Source organism: Camelus dromedarius, chromosome 4, assembly GCF_036321535.1.
Source record: "Camelus dromedarius isolate mCamDro1 chromosome 4, mCamDro1.pat, whole genome shotgun sequence".
NCBI classification, from domain to species: domain Eukaryota; kingdom Metazoa; phylum Chordata; class Mammalia; order Artiodactyla; family Camelidae; genus Camelus; species Camelus dromedarius.
The window spans coordinates 51,297,844-51,313,530 of NC_087439.1; the positions used below are offsets into that span (position 1 = coordinate 51,297,844).

Consider the following 15,687-nt stretch of genomic DNA (forward strand, 5'->3'; position numbering starts at 1 on the left):
GTGCATTTTCTTTTTTTTTTCTTTTCAATAAGTAAAAAGAAAAAAAAAACTAAGAATGAAAGACTAGGCTTGAAAAATAATCAAACCTGGGCAGAAGCTTGTAAGTTTCATTAGGTCCCATTTGTTTATTCTTGCTTTTATTTCTATTGCTTGGGTAGACTGCCCTAGGAGAACATTTCTGAGATGTATGGACCTCCATTTTAAACTTAAAGTGAACATGTTTTATCTTCTCATAAAGTATTGTTTCTTTGCCTTCTGAGGAATTATGTCAAGTTGAACACTATGCTTTGTCAGTATAATCGGCTCTTTCTGCTTGAGGATTGTTCTAGGAGTTTGGCAGTAACGAGAGAAGTCTGCCTCTACTGCGTTAAGGCAGCCTAGAAGCTAGTGATCAGTCTTTATCGGGGTATTGGGATTGTACATTGATGTGCATATGTGAGGGAACCACCTCATAGTGACTGTTCTTAAAAACTGAAGTTTACATTTAATTAATTGAAGGTTTAAATGTGTTTCTGGAAGACATGCTTTGTGTCCTTTTAGGAAATATTTGTTTATAAATTGAGAGTTTACTTACTCCCAACTCTAGGGAAGATGTAAACTTTACTGATTGGTAAGGAGCTCAAGGGTTAAATCTTTGAGATGGCATAGGATTGAGCAAAGGTGGTAAATGGCTGAGATGCCATCCCTTGTGAACTTTCTCCTCAAAAGATAAACTGGAAGGAATTTTCTGTTGGCCACAGAGGCTCATGAAAGGTCAGTGGAGATGTAGTATATGACTGTACTCTTTCTTTTTCAGCTTCTGCCCCTTTCTGCAGAAGAGCAAGAGAAGGAAATCAAGGAGCCACTCCTGTAATTTACCAGATAACCCCAGCAGGCTCAGTAGACAGACCAAGTTCCCAGGAAAAAAGCTGCAGGCACCTGAGGACAAACCTCTTGAACAGCTTTTACCTTAAAGCCAGCCCAGAAGACTTTGACTCCCAGTTACAAGGTGAGTTAGGAGAATGCAAGCTTAAAGTCAAAAGCAGGGTAAGATTAGGCAGTGCTTAATGATAGCAAAATATTAGTGAGATATTACTACATCATAGGCACGTGTTTCTTTCTATTTTTTATGTATATATCAGATCCAAAAATAAGATGTGGTAATTCTGGTTATGTTTAGCCATCTTATTAAAAGTTCTGCAGTAATTTTTTTAAGGATAGGAAGTAGAAAAACATGCCACGTTATTTAATCTTTTTCTGTCTGCAGTCTGGCATCATGTGAAAATAAGACACTGCCCTTCCCTTTTCGAGTAATGAGCCTGCAGAGCTAAGCCTGCAAGTGGCCAAAGAGCTATTCCTGCTTTCGTCATATATGCAATTGTACACAGACCCACAAGTGCCTGCATACACACATTCTTGCAAACACATCCCATTTTTATGATCTTCCATAGTGAACAGGTTGACAATTGACTGTATTCTTTTTGCACATGAGACTGAAATAACTAATATGACACCAGCAATGTTCACTCTGGGCTCCTTGGCATCTTTGTTATTTGCATTTATTATTTTCAGAGCCACCTCACATATGCCATTTGACATCTTAGGCCCAGTGAGTTGAGTCTTCACAATTTGGACACATCCCTCCCAGTTATACAAAGCTTTCTGCTTTGTTAAGATCAGTGACGCCCAGCGTGCGAGGGTGTACCATTAGAGCTCTTGCGGATCTTTTGCAACATGTGTCCTCTGCTCAGACTCGTTTTCTCTGAGGCACAGGGGCAGCAGCAGTGGTGGTGGTGATGGTAGTGGTGATAGTTGCAACATCTGTAATTTGGGAAATGCTCACAGATGTTCTTGATACCACTTCTACCCTTTCCTTGCACAGACTGCTCCTTCCTGGAGAACAGAAACCAAGGCTCAGTTATTTAGTATAATTATTGTGTCAGAAACTTTGTTTATTACTGCACTATTTAAAGTTACTTTTTTCACATTTTTTAAACATTTTTTATTGATTTATAATCATTTTACAATGTTGTATCGAATTGCAGTGTAGAGCACAATTTTTCAGTTATACATGAACATATATATATTCATTGTCACCTTTTTTTCTCCATGAGCTACCATAAGATCTTGTATATATTTCCCTGTGCTATACAGTATTTAAAGTTACATTTTAAAGCACAGCTTGCAAACTGGTGGCCTACAGGCCAAGTTTTAGACTATAATTTTTTTTAACCTGTAAAAGTTTTCTTTTTTTAAAATGGAGTTAATTGCCAACATTGGACAATCTAGAAATTTCACATAAAAAAATCAGATACTTGGCCTCTCTTGGAAGATTAAAAATCTGGTCTGATCTTCTTAATATTTCAAGGACTGAAGTTTGGTAGTCTTTACCACTACCTAAGTACTTAACCCAACCAGCCTTATGGATTTATGTCACTTGCCTGGCACCTGCAGGCTTTTGAGGTCAAGATTCCTGCTTTGAGCATCAATTTCTTCTCTACTTACATGAAATCACTTCCCTGTAGTTTCCACATAATTGTCTTTTAGTCTTTTTTCCCTTTTGGCATTTTATTATTACATATAAAATTTATGTACTTTGAGAATGATGGCTTTCTGAGGTTAAGCTGACACCTGTCTGGCTTGTCTATGAGGAAGGAAAACTTATCCAAAACCAGATGGTCCATTGTTCTTAGTTTGGAAATCTCATTTACATATTGATAAAGTATGAATCATTTTTTCCAGCCCTTGAGATTATCATCTCAGAGTCTGATACGTCATAGCCTAAGGGTTCCGTTCCCTGATCAGTCTGTTTCCGTCCAGGGAGGTAAAAGTGATTAATTGAGTCGGCTTCTTTTTGAATGATACCTGTAGACATTTAGAGTCCATCTTCCGGCTTCTTACTCATTCTGGACACCACAGTGATTCAGTGATCTATGTGCTGTGCCATCTACAGGTGTAGAACTTTTGACATTGAGAAATCTCACCATCAAAATCAGATATACCTTCAAGAACAGTGAGTTGTAGTTAATAACAAAACCCTTTCCCCATGTTTGATCACTATGTATTATTGGGGAACTGCACTACTTTCAGGAATGTTCCTGTTCATTTGATATTGAATCCAACTTTTATATGGTAATAAAGAACTTTAACCACGAAAAGCATTTAAAATCATGGGGTCCTTACGAGGATAGCACTTTTCTGTCTGCTAAACTCAAATGTTAATTGTTTGATCATAGTTAAACTCAAATATTAATTGTTTGATCATAGTTTACAGATAGCAGGGAAGCTGACTTGATCCTAAAACAGTGGTTCTTATCCCAACAACCCATTTTTCAAATGCATAGTGCCTGTTACGCAGATCTTGGGCCTCAGGATATTCATTTTTAATGTTGAAGCAAACAAGAAAGAAGGTTGGCTGGGTTCGATGTTTATTTCTAATAGTTTACTGTGCTCTGGCTGCATTACTTTTGCTCTATCTCGTGGAATCTCCTAGGTCAGTATTGCCTGGGATCTCTTGATACTTGACCGCACGTAAAGATGAAATGTATATGCATCTCTTTGACTATCAGGTTTAAGTTCATAGAAATAAAGTAACTGGAAATTTGTTTCCACACATCTGCTGAGTTGTGACTTGACTATATGAGAAAGAAATTAAACTCTTCTTAAAAGGAAAAAAGCAGGTAACCAACATCTCATTTCCTTAATGGAATGTGTTTACTTCATCCCTCTTTTGTCATAGGAATTAGTGTGTGTGCATGTACACTCAGAAGTGCTTTCAGAAAGCCTCTTTATCTCTTTTTCTTGGCATTCCTGTTCTCAGCTACACGTTCCATGTCCCTTAACTCCCTGAGGAAAGGACAACCAGGACCAAAAAAATCGAACCAAAGGGCCTTGAAAGCTATTATTGACGTATAAAACAAGTTGAAATGTGGTGAAAAGGGTAAACCCAGTAAATCAGGCCACCAGTCAGCAAATATAACACAGGGAGAAACTGGAAGAAGAGTGTTCAGCCCTGGCATGGCTAGAAAGCTGACGTCTGCTCCCTTTTACCCATCACGAGGGTCATGAGACTCTTCCCTCAGGTAGTAAAAATGGAGAGAATATTCAATGAGAATGGACTATGCTGATACCATTTTACTTGAGCTTTCTTCAAAAGATGATCAAAGATATTTCTTTGTATTTTTAGGGGAAGAATTCCCTTTTTTCTTGAGGATCATTGTAAATTCATGAATTTTAAAAATATTTGTTCTGTGTTGACTAGTTATAGTGACTTTTTTTTCTGGGTGCTCTTTGTTCCTTGAGAGCCCCTTCAGATTGGTTCCTGTATATACATACAGAAAAGAGAAGCTATCACAAGTGAATCACAGTGAATTTTCACAAACTGAACAATTTCCATATAATCAGCACCCAGATCAAGTTGCAGAAGATCCCAGAAGCACCCACGTCCCATTAGTTTTTTGGCACAACAGGATACTTCAGGCTCCTCTCATTCATTTCACAGTTCAATCTAAGAGTCAGTCATTATAAGGAGCTCTGGTTCCTTTTAGTAGAAAATGGAATTTAGAAACTACAATCTGGGCAATAAGGGTGCTCATTCTTATCAGTTGTCAGGGTTTCCAGGCTGTTTCAGAGAAAAGAGTCAGAAATACATTTATGAGTTTGTGTTGATTTTTCCAAGTTGACTTTATGGTGTTTTAATATTATTTGATATTATAATTATGAGTTCATGTTGATTTTTCCAAGTTAACTTTATAGTGTTTTAATATTATTTGATTTTATATTTATATATCTCTTTTTCTCTTACACTGAAAATATTGGTTCAAAATAACATCACAAATTTATCTGCTTTATCCTTTAAGTAAGTAAAATAGTTTAAAATGAATAATCTCAGCATTACTACTACTAATTGTTCTATTTTTACATAGAGAAAAAATGTAGAGTTTTATTTACCTTTTATTAATGTCGTTATTTTTGGTCTTTTAAAATTTATGTATGTGGTCTAAAATGAATTTTTCCCTCAACTCCATTTTTTAGTATTAATGTCAATATGTTTCTTGGCAGTGAGATTTAGTCTATTAAGTCTTTAGTTCATCAGATAATTTGAGTTATTTGCAGCTCATGACATCATAGGCGGGAGATGTTTCAGAAGTGACAGTGGGATTATTGTACTCTTTGGATGGTGGACCAATTTGTGCTGCATTGAGTGCATTTATTAGTGACCATTCATCACAGCGCAGGCCCAGAAGCAGAAGAAAGAGAAATGATCTAAATGAAGCAGAGAGCCTGACAGTGCCCCAGCACTTTTGTCCTTCTTCTTTCTATCTGATAAAAGGATATTTTATGCATGTTTATCTTGGAGTGACTTCCTTTTCCCTTGGTTTGGTCAAGGGATCAAGTACTTTGACTTTTGGACATATTTTGTAATATTTGACGTCGGGAGAACTGTAAACGTTCATAGAGAACATAGGAATAGGTAGTTTCTCCTTCCTTCCTTCCCTCCTGCTTTCCTTCCTTCCCTCCTTCTTTCCTTCCAGCCTTCTGTCTATCCTTCCTTTCTTTTTCCTACAACCCATGTAATTCCTTGAACTTGAAGCTGAGGGGTAGGCAGTTGAGGGGAATAAGGAGAGCTGCATCACTCCCCTTTAGTCTTTTAAGCTTTTCTAGAATGTCTTCGAAACCACGATACGGTTGGAATCCATATTTTTGTTTTTTCCAAATATTTTAGTTCTAAACTTTGCCTCAGTAAGAAGTGATTACAAAGATGATAGACTAACACATAGGATCTCTAAAACTTCAACTGTGTATGGCTGGTGGTAAAGGAACAGTGTCAATTTAAATAGATGTGTCTTTTATCATGTGCCTTATATCACCCCTGCCATACTGCCATAGTTAAAGTGTTTGCTCATTCATGCTCTCGTTCATTCATTCATTCATCCATCCAGCAAAGTCTGTTGAGTATCTCTGCTCAGTGTGCACCAGGCACTATTCTGGGCACAGAGATTATAACAGGGGGAGAAGGAAATGTGACAGGTGAAGTCTCTGGGGATGGACAATAAGCCAGTACACAAATACTGTTAACTATTGTGTGAGATAAATGCTGTGAAGGAAATGCAAAGAATATTGTGCAGAAAAATGACAGGGCATATGCCTATTTCGAGGTGACACAAGCTGAGAACTGAAGGGTGATTTGCTGACTAAATTTTCATGCTTAGAAAACTAAATTTGAAAGTACTATATAGTTTATTTAAACAGTAGCTACAAATTTGGCATTTGAATTTATTTTCAAATGTCTAATTTTTTTTTTTCAACTGGCACTATAAATTGTTAAGCTTTAAAATCTCTTGTTTTGTCAGTTTCTGAAAACTGGAGGAAGTCCTGGATGGAAGGTATATAGGAACTCTCTCTGAAAACCTAAAATTATTCAAGAATAAAACATTTAAAAGAAAAAGAACGGTGAAGAAATACCAAAATTTATACTACATCGAGTATACTCTGGCAAAGATAAGAAGGTCAGACTATGTAGGAGGGGTGTGTAGGGAGAATGGTGGGTGGTTAAGAGTTCTTGTATAGACTTTTGTCTCATCACTCATTTTTGAACTAAACAAATTTTACCCGTTTTCATGCTTCATTTCACCTTCTTAAGTTTTACAAAGTTAACTAAACTTGCAAAAAGAGTCAGTTTACATTTTACCTTCTTTAAAACATTTATTCATTTTCTTAAAATACTCTTGGACTACTTAGAATGTTATCCTTCAGGTGGAAATTAGCAAATCTTTGTCACAGGGGCTTTTAATAAAATTGGTATCATAGGTAAAAGTCTTCTCTGATCAAAACAAATCTTCTCTACCCTTTTGTTAGTACTTTTCAGTTTGTGTATTTCTAAGCATAAAGTACCTTCTATTATATGTTAGAGAAGATGGAGAAATCTGAAGGTGGCAAGAAGCCAATAAATTCAGAATCTCCTTTGTAAATGCTTTGCCATCTGTAACACAAATAAACAGACCTGTCATGGAAAGCTCTTTAGTAATCTATAATCTTTGAAAGTATCCTCCAATATCTGGTCCCAAGAATTCTTCCTAATCTTTCATTATTGTACTCTTTGGATGGTGAGTTCTGGTTCAAGAGTCAGCAAGTTATAGCCCACAAGGCAAATCTGGCCTACAGTCTTGCTTTGTAAATAAAGTTTTATTAGAACATACCTATGCTCGTTCATGAGCATTTTGTCTATGGCTTCTTTTCCACTAGAGTAGCCCCCCTTTATCCATGGGGGATGCGTTTCAAGACTCTCAGTGGATGCCTGAAACTGTGGATAACACTGAACTGTTCTAATATATACTATGTTTTTCCCTATACATACATACCTATGATAAAGTTTAATTTATAAATTAGGCAAAGAGATTAACAATAATTTATAATAAAATAGAACAATGATAACAATATACTGTAATGAAAGTCATGTGAATGTGGTCTCTCTCTCTCAAAATATCTTACTGTACAAATTTAATGCCTTTTCCATCTTAACTAAGTACTTATCATGCACTGTGGCCTTAACTTTTGCAGTTTGAGATGCGATAGCAAAACTAGCACAAATTTCTTTTTCTTTCTTTACACTTTCACAGATAGATGGTTTGTTTTTACTGTAGATCTTAACAACCTCAGCTTACAATTTTTTCCTTCCTTCCTAAGTCAAGAACTCTCGCCTTTTCACTTAAAGGAAGGACTTAACGACTTTACAGCTTCTCTTTGGTAGATCTTTATTGCCAGCATCACTGCTCTTGCACTTTGGAGCCATTATTAAGTAAAGTAATGGTGACTTGAACACAAGCACCAAGATACCGCAGCAGTTGATCTAATAACCCAGATGGCTAAGTAGACTAATGGGTGGGGCACGCTGGACAAATGCATGATTTACGAGCTGGGCAGGATGGAGCAGGACGGCAGGTGATTTCATCATGCTACTCAAAACAGCATGCAATTTAAAACTTATGTTTATTTCTGGAATTTTCCACTTAATATTTTCAGGTCAGGGTTGACCTCAGAAATTGAAACCACGGATAAGGGGGAACTGCTGTACAGGGGTAGTCTTGAGTAGCTGTGATGAGATTGTTTGGCTCACAAAGCCTAGGTTTTCTGCCAGGTCCTTTGTGTAAAAAGTTTGCTGACCTCCAGTCTAGTCAAAGGCATTGACTGGGTTATCTCTTTCTATTTCTGAATCTGGGATCCAAGAAATTTTTGCAATCCCAAGGATTAGTAGACAACAGAATTGTTCATAGTAGAGCTTTTTGCTTTATTTTTTTAATTTTATTTTTATTTTTGCATTATTTTCTTCTTTATTCATAAGTGGAGGTACTATTTTTGTAGTAAAAATTTTCCATGAGCTTTCTAAGGTTTTTAAAAACCATTTTGTAATGTAAAGTCCATTTCAATAAATGTTAAATAATATATACATTAATTATCACTTAAAATTCTTATTTTTTTTTAATTCTGAGGAGAAAATTTTTAATTCCTTTTTTCTGAGGCTTTAGGTCTATTACTTGGGAGTGAATCTACGTCTAATACTATACTATTATTCTCTGTGAAGAGCAGGGCCCCGTTGGCAACCCTCTACACCTGCTGCATATTTTCAGTCTTGTTAAAACACAAAGTGCTGGGCCTCAGAGTGTTTGATTTGCTGGTTTGGATGAGCTAAAAAATTTGCATTTGGAAATTCCACTCCTGGGTATATATCTGGAAAAAAGGAAAACACTAATCCAAAAGGATACATGCACCCTAATATTCATAGCAGCACTGTTTACAATAGCCTAGACGTGGAAACAACTCAAGTGTCCATCAACAGACGATTGGATTAAGAAGATGTGGTGTGTATATATATACACACATATATATATACAATGGAATACTACTCAGTCATAAAAAGGAATGAAATATTGCCATTTGCAGCAACGTGGATGGACCTAGAGAATATTATGCTTAGTGAAATGTCAGACAGAAAGACAAATACTACATATCACTTATATGTAGAATCTAAAAAACAATATGAATGAATGTATAAACAAAACAGATTCACAGATATGGAAAATAAACTTGTGGATACCAAAGGAGAGGGAAGAGGGGGAAAGACAAATTAGGGGTATGGGATTAACAGATACCAGCTACTGTGCATAAAATACATAAGCAACAAAGATTTACTGCATAGCACAGGGAATATACCCATTATCTTGTAATAATTTATAATGGAATATAATCTGCAAAAATACTGAATCACTATGCTGTATACCTGAAACTAACACAATACTGTAAATCAGCTGTATTTAAATTTAAAAGAATTTGCATTTGGAATAATTTCCTGGTGACATGTTCCTGGCACCACCTTTTAAAAGCCCTGTAGTAGATAGCACTGGCATTTCCTAGCTTGGAATTTAGGAGAAAGTAGCTGCTTTTTCCATCACAATTCAATATTGTGTGACATTTTAGGCCTTCCTTTGAATTCCTTCAACTTCCACTCATTGTCTTTGTGACAGGACTCACTAATTAACCAGATATCATTTCTCTACTTTCATCTGTATTCCAGTCTCCAAATTCTGTTGCTAATGTCCACTGTCATCAAAACCTTTATAGGGTTTCACTTAAAAAAAAAAAAAAGTCCCTTTACTGTTGTTTTCAGTGTCGTTTTAAATCTTTTTTTTTAATTAAAAAAAAGTTTTTTTTTTGTGGGTGAGAGGTAATTAGGTTTATTTATTTATTTTAATGGAGGTATTGGGGATTGAACCCAGAATCTCGTGCATGTTAAGCATACACTCTACCACTGAACTATACCCTCCCCCATGCGTGTATATTTTGAAGTAATTTTTTCTTTCTTGATTCCCACAAAGTCCCATGAGGTGAGTTGGGCACAGAAGTTATCTTTCCTGCACAGGGGAAGCAAAGACTCTGAGGTTTAAGATCACAGTTTGATCTGCTGAGAAAGGAAGTCTCGAGGTCAGGCTTTTTGCATCCATTTCTTTGTTAATTATAGAGTAGCATGAGTTTGACACTAACTGGACCTCAAACCATTAGGACCCCTTTTCCTTCACTTTACATCAATATCTCTAGTATTTTTGACACTAAAATAATCTTAGTGTGTTATTTGAGCGTTCTCTTATATTTATATGTAGACTTAATTTTAATGAGGATATGCCACAAAATCCATTTAAAGACAAACTGATACATTCGTTTCTATTTTGTGGATTTTTGTAAAATTATGCATTTTCCCCCATATATTCTTTATCCTTTGATGGGAAATTGGCAAACCTTTTTTATAAAGGCTTTTAATAAAATAGTGTCATAGATCAAATCAGTCTCAAAATTGGAAGTCTTGAGGTTTAAATGTCCTGAGCCTGCTCATGGAGGAAGGTGATGATCTCTTGGATACAAGCGTGTCCTCAAGTCTTTTTCCCCCTCACAGAGTCATTTGGGGGAGGGGGAGGAGTCAGAGAGGATGCATAATAATAGTAAACATTTTGCACAGATTATTGCACTTAATTCTGATAATTCCATGAAGTAGATGTTATTGTCTCTGTTTTATAGATGAAGAAACTGAGGCACAGAGAAATTAAGTAAAGGGCCTGAGGTTTCATAGCTAGGGAAGGGCAGAGTTAGGACTGGTTCCAAACCCAGGTGATCCATGGGATTTTTTTTTTGTGGAAAAATAAAAGGAAAAAAACACCACACGATATATGCACCCCCACCCCCCGCCAAAGGCCCTGATTTACACGGCATGCATACTCCCCCTTGGCCAATTTCAGTTCCCAAGGGGATGGATGTCTCTGAAGGCTGAGCTGGGGAGAGGCGCAGATGGTCGACTCCTGAGCCGGTGTTAGCTGGCTCTAGTCACTACTACCTGTGTGCAAAGATTGCCACACCCCAATTAAATGAGTTCACAAGGCAGGAGAACCAGGACCTAGCAGTAGATCCTCAGTCACTGCTAGCTGTTTCTCCTCTCCTGTAACAATGAATAAGCAGTAATTGAAACCAACCCTCCTGCTGAATGCCTAACACAAGTAGAATTTAATTATCGGCACTCTGATATGTGGGTAAAGGTCTACGTAAGCATTGCTATTCTGGAGGGATGACAGTTTTTAAAAATTCTACTGAAGCCTTCTGACTGTGAAACATCTGTGATTAGGTAGATAATGGCTAGTAAATTAGGTGGGTGGCAGGTGCAGTAATTCTCTGCAGCCAGGCTAACCCATCAGTGGTGTTTTGAAAGAATTACACTGCTGCCGCTATTCCTATTCCTAACATACAACTTGACACCAGGAAGAATAGAATCTAATAATGCCCCAGGCCTCTAGAGCACCATTAGCAGCCCGGTGGGTCTTTTTTTAGGACAACCTGGAGGTTTTCTCTTGGGAATGTTGAACTTTGTACAGTCTTTCTCTCTAGCTGACTGCTGAACAGATAGGGAACTCCAATCTGTAAATCATTTGGATTATCTTTGGGCAAATATAATAAAATCAGACCTGACATGAGGGTGGCTGTGGCAGACTGTGGGCACAACCACCTGTATTTAATGGCTAGAATGGAGGACTTAAGTCTTAACTATAAAATGATAAGCCCAGTAAACATCTGAGTGTTTTTTGTGGCCCATAACGTCACACTGTAATGTTGAAATTGACATAGTCCCCACCCTCAAAGATTGTACAGAATCAACACAAGTGAACACAGTGCAATGCATGTTCAATAACATATGTATGCATAAGTATGCAAGTGATAGACTGAAGTGACCATTTTCTCCAGTGGGTTAGGAAAGCTTTTATAAAGAAGATGGAACCTGAGCACAAAATAATATAAAAAACTTAACACCTGCATGTTATAAAACCATTGCTGTGGTCTGAAATGTTTGTGTCCTCCCAGCATTCAAACACTGAACTCCTAACCCCTAAGGTGATGGTATCAGAAGGTAGGCCTTTTGAGGGGTGATTTAGTCATGAATGGAGTTAGTGCCCTTACAAAAGAGACTCCAGAGAGATCCCTTGCCCCCCTTCTGCCATCTGAGGACAGAGTGAGAGATGGCCATCTGTGAACTAGAAAGTTGGTCCTTACCAGACACAGAATCTTCCAGTGCCATTATCTGGGGCTTCCCAACCTCCAGAACTGTGAGAAATCAATGCTTGTTGTTTATAAGCCACCCAGTCTATGGTGTTTAATTGTAGCAGCCCAAAGGGACTAAGACAGCCACCTTCTATCTTGAGAATTTTTTCATCTTCCAAACTGAAACTCTGTACCCATTAAACTAACTCCACTTCCCCTCCACAGATCTTGGCTACCCTCTTCTATTTTCTGTCTTTGTAAATTTGACTACTCTAAGTCCTTCACATAATATTCTACGAAGTAGAATTATACAACATTTGTCTTTTTGTATCTGTCTTATTTCACTTAGCATGACGTCTTCAGATTTTATCCATGTTGTAGCATACATCAGAATTTCCATCCTTTTGAAGGCTGTATAATGATCCATTCTACTGATATACCTCGTTTTATTGCACTTTGCTTTATTTTGCTTCCCAGATACTGCGTTTTTCACAAATTTAAAGGTTTGCAGCCATCCTGGAAGGCTATTGGTGCTGTTTTTACAACAGCATTTTCTCACTTTGGTGATTCTTGCAATATTTAAAACTTTTTCATTATTATTATGTTTGTAATGGTTGTCTATGATCAGTGATCGTGAATGTTATTATTGTAATTTTTTCTTTTGTATTCTTAAATTAAGGTATGCACATTTTCTTAGACATAATGCTGTTGCACGCTTAATAGACTACAGTAAAAATAACTTTTATATCCACAGGGAAACCAAAAATTCATGTGACTAGCTTTATTGCAATATTTGCTTAATTATGATGGTCTGGAACCAAATCCATGATATCTCTGAGATATGCTTATATAAATATGTCACATTTTGTTTATCCATTTATTCATTGATAGACACTTGTGTTGGTTCTCCTTGTTGGCTATTATGAATAATGCTGCTATGAATATGGGTGTATGTATATGTATGTGTGTATATATATATATTATGGGTATATGTATATATATTTTTTTTTTCAAGTCCTTGCTTTTAATTCTTTTGTGTATATGCCCAGAACTGGAATTTCTGAGTCATACAGTAGTTTTATTTTTAATTTTCTGAGGAACCATTTTTAGTAGTAGTTACACCATTTTACATTACCTATAGCAATGCATCAGAGTTCATTCAGGAACATTTTTGTTTGTTTTGTTTGTTTTGGAGGGGTGGTAATTAGGTATTTATTTATTTATTTTAATGGAGGTGCTGAGGATCGAACCCAGGACCTTGTGCATGCTAACCACACACTCTACCACTGAGCTATACACTCCCCCTATTCAGGAACGTTTTTAACCTAAACCATTTTGTCTGCTTTAGCTACTCTTCAGCATACCTCAACTCAGTACAGAAACTTGTTTTGACAGTAAATTCCTCTAGTTAATGGGACTCGTGCTGCTACTCAGGTCACTTGGTGCCTTGTAAGAGTTTACATACACTCAGCATGGATTTATGAATCATTCATTATTCAGGGTCACAAAGCAGAGACAAAAATCTTTGATGTTTCCTGTTATTGCCAAAAAGTCCACTCTCTGCTGATAATCAGTACCTATTAGAAGTCATGGGAACCATATTTCCTAATATTATTTTCTCTATTAACATATGTATTATGGTAGTACCAAGCTTCCTTTCAAAACAAGTTAGCATGAGCCAGGAGGCAAATGATGAGTGAAAAAGTAGCTGACAATTCTTATAAAATTAGCACTGGTAAAATTGTCAAGTGATGGCATCAAAATGGTCTTGTCAGGGATGTCCGTGGCTTGTTGTTCCCATCAAAATAAAATGTCCCGTGATCTCACTATATTAAATATGTTGTACAGCTTTCGTGCCCATGGGTTTAAAAAAAAAACTGTACTGGTAACAATCCTTTTAGAAATACAGACTTCCAAGGATGTACTCTTTTAGCCATTTGATAATCTGTTGAAAGCTATTGAGTGTCTCCCTAGAAAAATAAAATGCATATATGTACAACACTTTTCATACCATTTCTGGACTTTAAAGAATGTGCTCAACCTATTCAGGAGCCCAGGTCAAGAACTCTCTTTCTGTGTATTGTATGCCATCAGTAATGTACCATACTGTAGAAAACTTGATTTGTTTAGGTTATTCATTTTGATTTATAGTTAATTAAGGGTAAATCTCAGTGAAAGAATTTGTTGCATGGGCTTTGATGTCAAATAGATTTGAAACCAATTCGAGGACCCTGTTTAATAAACTTCCTAAGCCCTAATTTCCTCATCTGTGCTCTAAGAATACAGGAGAGTCCCGGAAGATGAGTGGAAAGTGCTTGACATCCAGGCCTGGCACCTGGTAAGAGCCTGCTGTTTTTAATTGGTATTTTTTCCCTAACATGATAGAGGAAGCTAGCAAGGAGGTGGGTGATCTCTTTTTAGGACTCCGACCTCAAATAATATTTTTGATGTACTATTTTTTTACTCACTGATAATTTTTAAAAGGCTGTTTATGTTTTCTTAACTATATAATTAGTAGATGTCCAGAGAAAGATTGCTTGAGGAAAAAGTGTAAGAGGCAGTTTGGTTGTTCAGGTTAAGGAAGTATTCCCTAATCTCTTTATAATTAACAGTTTTTGGAAGTTCTGAGAACAATCCAATGCATAAGCCCCCAAACCCAATAAAACCTAAACTAGGAGGAAAGAGCTTTTGATGTTCCTGGAATATAAATTTCCTACCAAGTACAAAACTAAAACTGGATAGGAAAGAATATATAATTATTAAATCTAGGGGCAGATGTCCCAATTAGAGAATACATCAGTTCAAATTTCAGCTCTCCAATAAAGACATTATCCCATTATTATTTCACAGAGATTAGTGTGCTATTAGAAAATAGCTGATTTAAGCTGACTTTCAGGGGAAATTCCATATGAGAAGTTAAAATAAGTAAGTAGAATAATAATTCTTAAATCACTGAAGAAGATTTAGACTGTTCTTTATCCATTTTTCTGATATTATTTTAATTTACCTCATTGGTTTGCAAGAAAACTTTCTTTGTTAAAAATATTAACCCTTTGTCATAGATTTATTTTTTTCTAGTTTTTTTTTCTTCATGCATACTGGTTTTGTTGCCATGATTAGTAAGCTATTCCTCATCCCAAGGTGATTAAATATTTACCTAAAATATTTTCTACTGCTTTTATGGCTGTCATTTTACATTTAAAACTTAAGCCACTTGAAATACATTGTGATCTAAAATATGAGACAAGGGATTCAGCTTTTCTATTTTATTTTTTTGAAGTTGTTGTTACATAATCCTTTTGTTGAGTAATTTTCTTACTGATATAAACACATATTTGGGTTTTTTTAAATTAAAATTTTATTTCAAATTTGTAAAATATATTTAAATTTTTAAAGCTGCTCCTTATTTTTAATAGCAGTTTTATGGTCACAGCAAAATTGAGCAGAAAGTACAGAGCGCTCCCACATCCTCCGCTGCCCCCACACATGCATAGCCTCTCCCACTGTCAACATCCCACACCAGGGTAGTATGATGGAAGAGCCTACAATGACAGGTCATTATCACCCAAAGTCTAGTTTACGTTAGGGTTCACTCTTGGTGTTTTATATTCTGTGGGTTTTGGCAGATGTATGACG

At 36.4% G+C, this 15,687-nt stretch overlaps 1 protein-coding gene across 8 annotated transcripts in view; it reads left to right on the forward strand.

The window, feature by feature from the left end:
- Positions 1-15,687, forward strand: part of OSBPL6 (oxysterol binding protein like 6) — a 184,833-nt gene that overhangs the window by 81,192 nt on the left and 87,954 nt on the right. For all 8 annotated transcript variants that reach the window (XM_031451722.2, XM_031451723.2, XM_031451726.2 and 5 more), the window contains exon 2: positions 797-988. The gene's annotated coding sequence lies outside the window, so the exon portion shown is untranslated. The remainder of the gene's footprint in view (positions 1-796; positions 989-15,687) is intronic.